Consider the following 11,778-nt stretch of genomic DNA (forward strand, 5'->3'; position numbering starts at 1 on the left):
CAGAAATACTAACGATTTGAGAAACTGGCCAAAAGTGGCAAAAAGTTATGTTCAGCAATTAAGGTAGCAACAAAAAAACTCTTTTCAAAAAGTGACTTTAAATACTGCTCAGATTTTTTTCAGCAGCAGAAGGATTTTTTTTTTTGGTAGAACTACTCATGGAATCACGGTAAGATTTCTTGGATATATGTCTTCATTGTCTTCCATGTATTTAAATTTGGGCATCCAAACCAAAAAGAGCTCTGAAAGTCAAAAAACATTCTCTGTGTAGGCACTGAAGCTGACATCAGTAGGACTTATGAGAGGAACATGTATGCTTGATTCCCTACTGCAGCATACAGAGAAAAAGTAAGTACTAATCTGGCGATTCACCCAGCCTAGGGTCAAAATTCAAAATTAGAAACAAGAGTGGGGTTGTAATGCCCAATGGAAAGTGGTTGTGAATGAGGCAACAAGAAGGAATTATTAACTTTGCCCTGAGTACCTCAGGAAATCAGAAAACTCTGTTTTTAAAGAGTAAGAAAGTTCTTGAGAATATCCAGCCTTTCTTCTATGAGAAAATAGACTATGAAGCAAATAAAGAAGAGAGGAGCTTACAGTGATGTAACTTTGACATTTTAGTCTTATGAGAAAGAATGTGGATCAAAAGGATTCCTTCATTATTCCTTTTTGGGGAAAAATAAAAATAAATCTTATTCTCCAGTACTACGCTTTTTACGTTTTAGAAGGGATGGTAGCTGAGATGTGAGAAATGCAACCGTGTATGAATGATGCAGCTGCACATTTGGTTTGCAAAAACAAAAGAACTTTTTATGGCCTACTAATGTTTCCCTACTCTAATCCATCAATGAACACTACCAGTAATAGCAGCAGAAATAAAAAATTTTCTGGCTACAAAATCAAAATTGCAAATTGTGGGGAAGCTGTATTATTTTTACTCGAGTTTAATCTCAAGCACTTTCTGTCTATAAACACGATTTACAAGCAGAACACATTCTCCTCTTAGAATTTACCAAAATGTATTTTAGTTTCATGAAATGTCAGTTAAACAAGAGAGTGCAATTATCTGTTTACTGGCAAACAGGCAGTCCACATTAGTTCAGATCTGCTTCGCTGAACTGTGTTCAGCAGCTCAAAGCATTCAATTGTTTCATTATAAGATTTCATCAGACACCCATGGCTCCAGCACCATGGCACAGAAAGGGCTGTGCACAATCCCTGCTGCTTTCCATGTTTTGTCTACTGCCTCTTAAAAGCTGCCCCTGCTCACTACAGAAACTGTTTACAAGATTTTCAAAGGTTATTGTAGCTTCATGTGTATACGGTTTGTATTATTTGTGTCTTATCTAGGTTGTTCTCCCCCTTCATCCATTTTTTTTTTTTTTTTTAAACCATGGAAAGTTGAAAATTAGCTGCAGTGGCTTTGCTTTGACCTCATTTCAGTCATAATGCCTAAAAGTCAATAGGGATGGTATTTTGTACTATATTAACCACATGCAGCCTTACATCCTGGTGTAAATCCCTACCACTGCACATGAAGCTTCCATGGTCTCTGCGTGGGCAGAGCTGGCATGCCATACACTGACAGCACAAAGTACATCTGATTGAATTGCTGTTTACACCTGAAACTTCTGATGGAGCCAGAAAGGCCTTGATCCTGGGAGATGTTTCAAGTGAGCTGTCCCCTTCCTTGATGCAGATGGATCTTACATCCAAAATGTCATGCACAATTACCATAGAGTCCTTGACTCTGAATCTCCTAGGAACTCTTAGCATTACTCAGGCTCTCATATTCCCTCTGATAGCTTTCAGGACTTGATTTCAATGAAGATTCATCCTTCCTAAGTACTGGCTCAGAAGAGAGCCATGACCTAACACAGAAAAAAATAAAAATAAAATACAACATTCATTCTTACAAATTAAGCAGCAGAATACAAACTACTAGGAAAAAGTCTGCACAGTGATGCATTCTTAGTGTTCTATCTAAAGATTTCCAGGCTATTTTTCATTTCCATAGTTTGAGGCATCTCCAGGGCAAAAACCTCCTTTTTCATGACTGGAGCACCTAGAGACCTAGGGATTCAATTTGTACTGTGATTCCCCTGTGTATCATAATTGCTATCTCATACTTGCATTGTGATTTCAGCATACTGCTCTATTTCACTTAAAAATCAAAATCCCACATAATGTCAAGTATTTTCTAATAAGTAAATTTGGTATTAAAGCATTAAACCCTCCTGCCATCTAAGACCTATTGAATAGACCAGAGCCTGTAGTCAGGAGAGGCAGCTCCCAAGTCCCCTTGGCACTATAGGGCCTAAAAACATCTGGCCTATGACTTTCCAAGTTCTTCATTGCTGTAGCATGAAGGAGATCTGAATCAAGTAGGATTCAGACAAGGAGAGGTGAGTGGCTATCCTTTGGGTAGTGCATCAAAGAGGTGCTTTGCTAAATCATGGACCAAATCATTCAGCTTGGCAGCAAAAGGGGCATGTGGGACATCATCTTTGGCATGTGAAGCATCACTGGGTCTCCTGTGCATGATGACACAGTGGACACCGTGGAGCAAAATGAGGGAGTTGAACCCATGGATGTGGCCCCACAGGTATCCCCTATAAGCGTATGATTTCACCCTCAATGTGCACAGGCAAGAGGACTGGTCATTCATGTAATGAATGTATTAAACCCACTGTGCAACAGTCAGTGATTACTAGTGCTGATCTGAGTCTGGGGGTGGAATATCACTGGCCAAAACACTCCCTCCTTAGAAGAAAGAGAATAGGCACAGGCAATGTGCTTATGAAGCTGTTTTTATGAGCTGTGTACAGTGATAATCAGATTATATCTATGTTAACAACAGAAGCAGACTGTAACAGCATAGAGCAATAATGCTAAACTCCAGAACTGCAAACTGTAGATATAGAAAAGTTCCTTCTCTCCTGTAACTGAATGATGCCTAAACTGTAAGAACACCAGACACAGTGAGTCATTAAAAGAGCATCAGTCAGCATAATCTGCAGGCTCTTTACCTCTTTTTAAAATAAGCAGAAACAGGACTTTAGAAATGTCTGGTTTGTTTTGGATTGGTAGATTTTTTTTTTATTAAATCTTTACAGTTTTATATCCATTTTTCTCATGCTGTATCTGCTTACAGCTTTCTCATTATGATTGAATCATTGATTTCTTTATTAACTTCTTGGTATTGCAGGGATACCAGCATTTCAGCTTTCAGAAGTGTTGCTTCTGATGATGAAAATGTTTTCATCTTCGATATCCTTAAAACTGTATGTAATCAGATGACATCAGATGTCTGTAATCACTTGACCAAATTAATGGAAACAGAAGCATAAGCATCTGAGAAAGCACAGCAAGCAAGGCAGAAATCTACACAGTATGTTAACACCACTTCTAGCATCCATTTCAGGCAGTATATTATCCATATTATCTTCCCACTCCTTTTCCTTTGCTTTGACAAAGATCGTGACCATCAAACGATGTGTAAGGTACACGCTGTTGTTTTTAAGCGTAAACATATGGATACTTATGTAATCTTATTTAGTACTAGTTGGTAATTATGATGCTAATGCTTGGGTTTGGGGCCAAATTTATGTGGAACTTCTGCTGTCCTATTTTCAGTGTAAAGCAGGCATGTAAGAAAATAAATGTGAATATATCCTTATTTACACCTCTTTATTTCTTGAAAGTATTGGATCATTAGTGTATTTTACTGACAAAACAGGTTTGGTAAACTGAAATTAGCTAGTATGCCTGTTTAATTAATTGGCCAGCAAGTAAATGTTATCCAGGTTAGAGGAGGATAGTCTAAGGTGTTTAAAAATGTTTGAATGTGTGTCTCAGTTGGGGTGATGTTATTGCAGCCATGAAAACAAACATTCTCTATCATACAAGCACAAAATTATATTGTTTCTGCTCTTGTTCCAAATTCCATTTGAACAAATCATTTTTCACTATTTCTCTTCCACTATTGGAGTGTCAGAAAAAAAATCATGAATGCGTAAATCAATCACATAATTGCTCAGGCTTTTTACTGATACTTCTTCCTCACAGTCTGTAAAATAAGTAGGGATAAAAACAAAATAAGTAATAAATTTGTTATTAAAAAAAGGCATTGAGCATGTTCCAAGCTGAATCTTTTATGAAGAGAGAATTATTTGCATAACACCAGAAGTGACCTGACCCCTACAAGAAAACTTTTTTATGCATAGTAAGACTGAAGTCAAGAAAACTACAGAACATACTCTACACAGAAATACCCTAAAACTGAATTGTTCAAATGGCTCAAATATTGTTGGAATAAACTTTAGAATATTTATTTTCTGCTTTTTTTTTCCTTATATAAAAACGACTAGCAGTTATGTCTTTGAATATAACTTCTTTTTCTCTGCAACTAATGCTTAGAGATCCAGTGCACTCAGTGTTTGGGCAACACTAACATAGCTAATACAGAGTGCAGAGTGCTGACTCATCACTTGGCACTGTTCAGTCATGGCCCTAAATTTATTCAACTAGTTTACTGGTTCAACCAGTAAACAGTGCTGCAGCATGGACTTTGCCAACTAAAAACAAAACTTTAAAACAAACAAAAACACAAAAACAAAACAAAACAAACACCACCAACAAAACAAAACAAAACCACGAAACAAACCAAAACAAAAAAAAACAAACAGGGTTTGACAGTGTTCCATCTTGTAATAAGCTGATCATGTGGGATACTGTTTTCTTTTATGTTTGAATCCTGATAACTGTTGGATTCAGGCATCCCAGTGCAGAACATTACTGGTTTGATTGTTTGTTTTCTAGAAGGACTCTTCTCAAATTCCTAGGTAAGAAGACTTTGCACCCCTGACCAAAATTTGAGGTGCTTGCAGTTCTTTGGTTCACTGCTCATGCCTTTACCGTATAGGAGGACCTACCTCTGCAAGCCTTTGCTTATGCAAGCACTCTGAGTGTGAGCAGAGTCAAAGGAACTATTTGCACGAGTGGTGAGAAATCACAGAGGTGAGGATTTCCAGGAAGTTGCTGGTAATATATTAAATACATTTTTTCCACATCTTTATGTTCTATTACCTATTTTTGTCTCACATGTTCTGTGTTGTCGGAACATTCTTCAAGCAACGCTGCTCTGTGCTACAACAGGCAACATAAAGTTAGTAATCAGTTTTCGATCGTTAACTTGAGCTACCTCAAGAAATGCCTTTTTTTTTTTTACTGTGATTACTACTATTAAAAGCAATATGAATTCATTGCGATAGTTAACTTGCTTTCAGTATATTTTAGTTTTCGATAGTTATGCCTAGTATAAGATCTTGAAGGGAAGCTTGGAAGTGGGAATTCCCTTGTCATGGGATATTTCTCAAACTGCTACAGACTTAACTATTAGTAGATTATTTTTTTTCTGGAATTTTTGTGTTCTAGATTCCCTCAAAATTAGAGAACTACAAAGTTTCAAACTTGCTAGGCCTCAAAAATCTGTTTATAGAACAAGAATGTTGTTCATTGACTTCTGATGGAAAACTTGCATCTGTATATAATAGCATTTGACTTCAAATGACAACAACTGAAATTCCCAGTGTCAGGTTTGAGTGGCCAGATATGGTGGGATGGATTCATCGTTATAATCAACAAGAAATGATAAATTCTGGTGGAAGGTCTGTGCTCAGGATGGAAATTGACTTTAGCAAAGGTATGTCTATATCAACAGATAGACTCTGATCAAAGATATTTCTTTCATTTTTGGATTCAGTTGCATTAGCTGACTACAGGAATTAAGTAGTTTGACTTGACATTTTCCCTACTATTATCAATAATTTTGTGCAAGAAGAATTTGAAAAAATTAAGTTGTTGATTAAAGGAGCTTCCAACAATGACTTTCAGGTATACAGAAGTAACTCAGTAAACAGTTAGCTAAATCTGGTGCTTCTGATTTCAAGCAAATGCTTTTGGACTAGTAGTTATCATATTTGTTGTACAATATTGCATGTTATTATATAAAAAAATGTTTTCTATATAACTTGTTGAAGAAAGTAAACAAAAACTTCACACACTACTTCAGTACAGTAGAAGATGCTATCAATTAGCACATAGCACTAGGGAGATACTGATCTATCAAGCACAACATAATTATTCCTTCCTTCTATATAACACAGATTAAGACGGGCCCAGACTAACAGAAGGTCAGAAAAATGCAATCATTATCTGAAGTTCAGACATTGAATATGACTGAATAGGAGTGAAAATAATTACTGATTAAGCCCAGAACCAAGTGTGTAGTGAAGTCCTTTATTTTCTGATCCATTCATTTGCCACTAGTCTACATATCAACTTCCTGCATTCATGACCTAGAAGAAAATTGTTAATAGTCTCTTTTCTACTCCTGTAAAAGGGAAGCTAGCTTTGGAAGGACAGGACTGGCCTTTTAGCATCCTAGATGAATTTGACTCGACTCTGAAGCATCAAAGTGGGCTAAATTCCATTTAAAACAGGTTTTCTTACAGGTTATGTGGAAAGGTGCAGGGAGCTTGTAAATGCAGTAGGTGGCAGACTGCTCCCAGTAATCAGTCAGAAATTGTGATTCAAGCTTTTCTGAATGCCCACGGGGCTGTAATTAAGGGTGATGTGAACCTTTACTGTTTTCGAAGTCTTTCTGTATGGACAGTTGTTACAAGTACTGGGGAGCGTCCCACCTGCTTTTATAAAGCGTTACAGGGACAGTCTGGTAAGGACTTGCCAGGAGGATCTGTTGTTCCTACACACCCTGAGTTATCAACACCTAAAATAACTGTGGCTTCTTACCATGCCCTATAGCAGCTTGATGACACTGATCTTGCTTTGGAGTATTTGCCGCTGTTGATAGGAAACCAGTGCTCTCACGGTTTTGCCTCCCCTAGAGAACAGCATGTCTGTAGTTTACTCACTACTCTGAAATCCCTCCAGATTAACTCCAGATACCCAAAGGACTTTTTTAAACCAACATAGAATTACCACATTGATTATTATTTCTACAGATAAACCAAGGTCTCCACTGTTCTCTGCATGCATATGAAATTGAAGTTGTGTCTAAACATTATCCAAACAGCAAACCATCCTGTTAAAATAGCTTCTGCATGGTACTCAAAAGCTGGGCTCCAGTCCTTTGACGAAGATTTTTTCACGCTTGCTGTTCCATAAGTGATGCTAATCTGGAACAAATCTCCTTTTCTCTACTCAGCAGATTTTTTTTTCAAGCTTAGATTCATCTGCTGCTAATAATGTAGTTAGGGAAATACCTGGTCCCTTAGCTTTTGTCTCTTGTTTTGTTGTAATGGAAGTTTGTGGTGCTTCCACAAACAAATGGGTTTTCATGCTTTTGTTTTATGAATTGCCAAAGCAGTATCTAGTATATGAGACATTTCACTACCCATCTAGGACTAGGCTCTTGTGTCAAAGTGGGGCACTGCCAATAGACTACTCAGAACAACATAACCCATTAGCTGGTAAACACTTGGGGGAGCTGCCCGTCCACTCTACAAGAAAGACTTATGGAATGGTATGCTTAACATTCACCAGGTGATTTGAACAAAATGCTAAAACAGCTAATTTTATTAGTAGACAAAATTTAAGGGCAAAAGAATTCATAAATGTAGGTTTCCCATAATGGGAAAAGCATTACAAAACTACAAAATAATCAAATATTGAGATTATATTTTTATTAATATTATAGTATTTTTAAAATTATACTTCTTCAACTGTGTCTGTTTTTAAGCTGACCTCTGGGACTGATCCATCAGGCTTTGTTAATGGTTACTGGGGCATCATGTGCATACTCAAAGATGTATTTCTCTTTGCTTTCCTTCTCAGGTTATTTAGCGTTTCTACTGGATGACTTGATTAGACTACAACTATGCCATTAGTCTTTCTCCTACTTATATCTTCCTTAAAACACAACGGAATAACTTTCTAAATTGTACATAATTAAACATATAGAATGTCTGAATTCCTTTTCATCTGCAGTATTAGATTGCTATCAGTTTTACATCAATTGCTTAGTGTATGAAAGGAGCACATATGCACATATGAGGATGTGCATATGTGCATAGTTCCTCTTTTTCTTCCCTCATACATATGTATTCATTCAGACTCAGTGGAAATCCTGAATGATCTTGTCACAGCAACATTTACTAGGGCTCAATGCACATAAAACACATAATGTAAAATATATATATATGTATCTTTTTTTTTTTAACTTTTGGATAGTTTTGGGAAAAAAATGACATTTTTTCACAGAGTGTTGGGAGATACACAGATGCTAGGAGAACAGAAAGAATAGCTTCAGGATTATTCCAATCATTCTCTGACAGAAGACTTAATCTTATTTGTTTACTTATTTGATTTTATTATTAGGAATCTTTGAAATTCATACTATTCTATGACTATTTCTATGGTATTTGCAGTTCTCTTAGGATTTGCTTTGAACAGGTAAGAGTCTATAGCACCTTTCTGACTCAGAAATGAAGTGCTTTCATCATTGTGACTTCAGGATATTTGGTCTCTTTCTTGAGCAGTGAAGTTCTGTCATCATGGAACTTCGTATGAGCCTTTGTATTTTCACTGATAACAAATATACTTAGGACTACATCCTAAAACTACGTCCTAAAGCAGAAAGATATGCTGTTATAAAATGACATATTCAAGAAGAGTCAGAGTGTTTGCACATAATGTGCATTTGCACATAAAGTGGCAGTTACTTCATTCAAGTATACAAGAAAGTTTGTTTAGAGCCCTTAGTTTGCTTTTGATAATGTAAGCTCTGGTTATGAAAATTTCACATTTTCTTCAGGCATACTTGTCTGAAGCATCAGGTAAGTAATCATTAAGTACTTGTACTGACTGTACACTTGCCTGCAATTCTGCAGAAAATAGGATTCCTCTGAAGTCTCAAGTGAGACTGTCATTAATGAAAACAACATTTCATGGTGGAGAATGGTCTTTGGTATTCGAATCATAATGAAACATCAACTAAACAGACCAACAAAGGCAGCTACAACTCAGCTAATAGCTTCTTTACAACATAGATATCCCTAAGTATGTGGTCAGAAAGGGAGAGAGATTAATCAGTAGAGACTGTACTTTAGTACATATACTGTGGTCAAGTGTGGTCTTTAGAATGAAGAATTGAAGGGACTGAAGACCCATTTGATTCCCATCTATGACCAAATAGTTTTGGTGGTTAAAACATGCAAAAGTAAGCAACAACAACTCAAACTGTTCACTACAGTTTGATGTATTTATAGTCTTTCCTACCTGTCCTGCATCCTACCAGTAGTTCAGAGGTGAGAGCAAGTAGGCAGACAAGAGAAGACAAGTCAGTACCTATGCTGGAGATTGCCTACTCACTGCACAGCACAGCTTAATATATCCTGTCTTTGCCAGATCTGTCTTTCCAAACAGTAAAGTGAAAATTAGGCTTTTAGTTGTCAGGAAGAGATTTTCGTGCACTTACCTAAAGGGTCTTAACTTACAGACTAAGGTGTTTTAGATCTAGATCTTCCTTTACCAAGAAAAGAAGAGTCCTTATCTTTGTTTCTTGTGCATAAGTTGCTTGATACAGCACTCTTCTGCCAGGGTATTAGAGAGGATACACAAGATTCTCATGCAGGGCTGCTTCTATCAGTAGCAAATGTTCTCATCTTTTCACAAGAAAGTAACATGCTATGTTTGAGTTCATTTAACTCACCTGATCTGGATAATGTGTTCCGTACTGTAAAAGTACTTCTGTATTAATTGCACAAGTGAATTAACCGTAGAACAGCAAACAGCAGTTTACTAATCACAGCCATTTTCATCTTAAGTGTATGTGGTTCAAAACTTCTGAAAAATAAGTAGTCTTCAGGTATGATTCAGCTTTTGCTGCTTCCTGAGAAGCAGTCAGAAGAAGCTCTGAGAATGTCTTAGAGCTGAAAGAATGTAGAAGATGAGATTCCAGGAAGTACTGGAAATGTCCTCAGTCAGCTCAATAGCTGTGGGGTTACAGAATTTTGCTAGTTTGCATGTAATTATTGATTGAAATGCTGTCATGACCAGTATTTTGTCCTCCATAGAGAATGGAGGGCATGTCCTTACCTATTTGGGCCTTAGGTTAAAGCACATTACAAGGTTTTAAAGTCCATATAATCCTTTCAATTCTCATTTTACTAAAGAAAAGGCTTTATGATCATGCTGCATTTTAAAACCGTTCTTTCTGTAGTTTATAGGATAGATGAGCTAGAAAAATTGCTGTGTCCTGTGAAATCAGGGGCTCCTGATAGGAAGAGGGCAAAAGCTTTAGCTGCTATAACCAGGACAAAAGGTCAGAAGTGTTTTTCACATGGACATGACTCCAGATAAATACAGAAGAAGAGAGCTGGAGCCGAGACTATTTTCTTTTGCCACTATCTATTTTGAAATGAAAAATAGTATCTTTCCTGTCTCCACATTTTTCTTTTATTTTTTTTTAAAGATCACGGAAACCTCAGTCTGCAGGAAGGAAGGATTTGGCAGTGTCCTATAATTCATAGGAGAGGAAGCAGTGGCATTCCTCTACATGAAGAGAAATCGGAGAAACTAGCACAACTGGAATTTGGGTATGTCTTTATCCGTCCATCCAAATTGCATCTGATCTACTAGATGTGGTCTTGCAGGCCTTGCCAGTGCTAAAATCCCTTTAGGAGTGAAGCTGCCTAGTCATAGAAGAGACCATGTAATGCAATTGTTCATATGATTTGCTGTTATTTCAGTAGCAACTCATGTTTATTTGTTTAAACGTTAATACTTGACAATTTCTGATGAAGAAGCCTTATTGTGTAACTCAATAAAGCTAGTTCTTTGTAGATAAACATCCACCTTTCATGCCCGTCTTTCCTTATAAGAAATGCTTTACGGAGTATAGTAGCTTCAGGCATTTCATGCCAAGATGCAATCCTGTGCAGTATTGCTAACATCACCTCAAAATGGATTTGTAAAGGCCAAGATTATATGCCTAAGAATAAGACCTGTCATCGCTGTCAGATTCTACGAATGTAAATCTTCTTCATAGAGTGAAATTTTTAGCTTTTTTTGCTGTTGTTTGTGGAGAAAAAAATTAGAAACATAACCTTTTTCTTCTGTGGTTTAATCCAAACTCATAATTTTTTGTACTCAACGTGTTTTTTTTTTTAATGAATCCAGTGTATTTGTTATTCTGTTTTCTGTATCCTACCATACCTCAAAAAATGTATTTCAGTGAGAAGAAATAGTATCATTTGGACCAAGTGTCTCTAACATTACAGGTATAAATGAACACGAGTGCTTCAGAGTGATGTGGTATCACTGTGAAGTCAAATAGCTATGCTGTGCTGCCCCAGTGTGTGCAACATTCAGGACAGTGCATAAACAAGTTCCAGAATGAAATCAATTTAGTAAGAGAGGGTTGTTGCTGATGGAGCTGGAAAGTGCTGTGTATGCATGGCTGTCTGACGTATGTACCAGGAAATCCTGCTGCAGAGCTGCTTAGTCGCTACAGTAATTACAGTAGAGGCAGATGTGGGCAGTGCTAGAGGGCAAATGGAAGAGCTTGATGTCATTACTGTTAGTGTTATTCATGTTAAAGCATCAGTGCTTTAAAACTCTGTTTTTACAGCAGGAGCAACACTAAGCATTCACTTTTATATGAAAACTATAGGCATACCAAAAGTTGCATTGCTTTTTAGTCCACTACAATTACAAATTTATTGTTTCTTTACAGTACTTTATTGCCATGCTACA

Source organism: Anser anser (assembly GCF_964211835.1).
Source record: "Anser anser genome assembly, chromosome: 2".
NCBI classification, from domain to species: Eukaryota; Metazoa; Chordata; class Aves; order Anseriformes; family Anatidae; genus Anser; species Anser anser.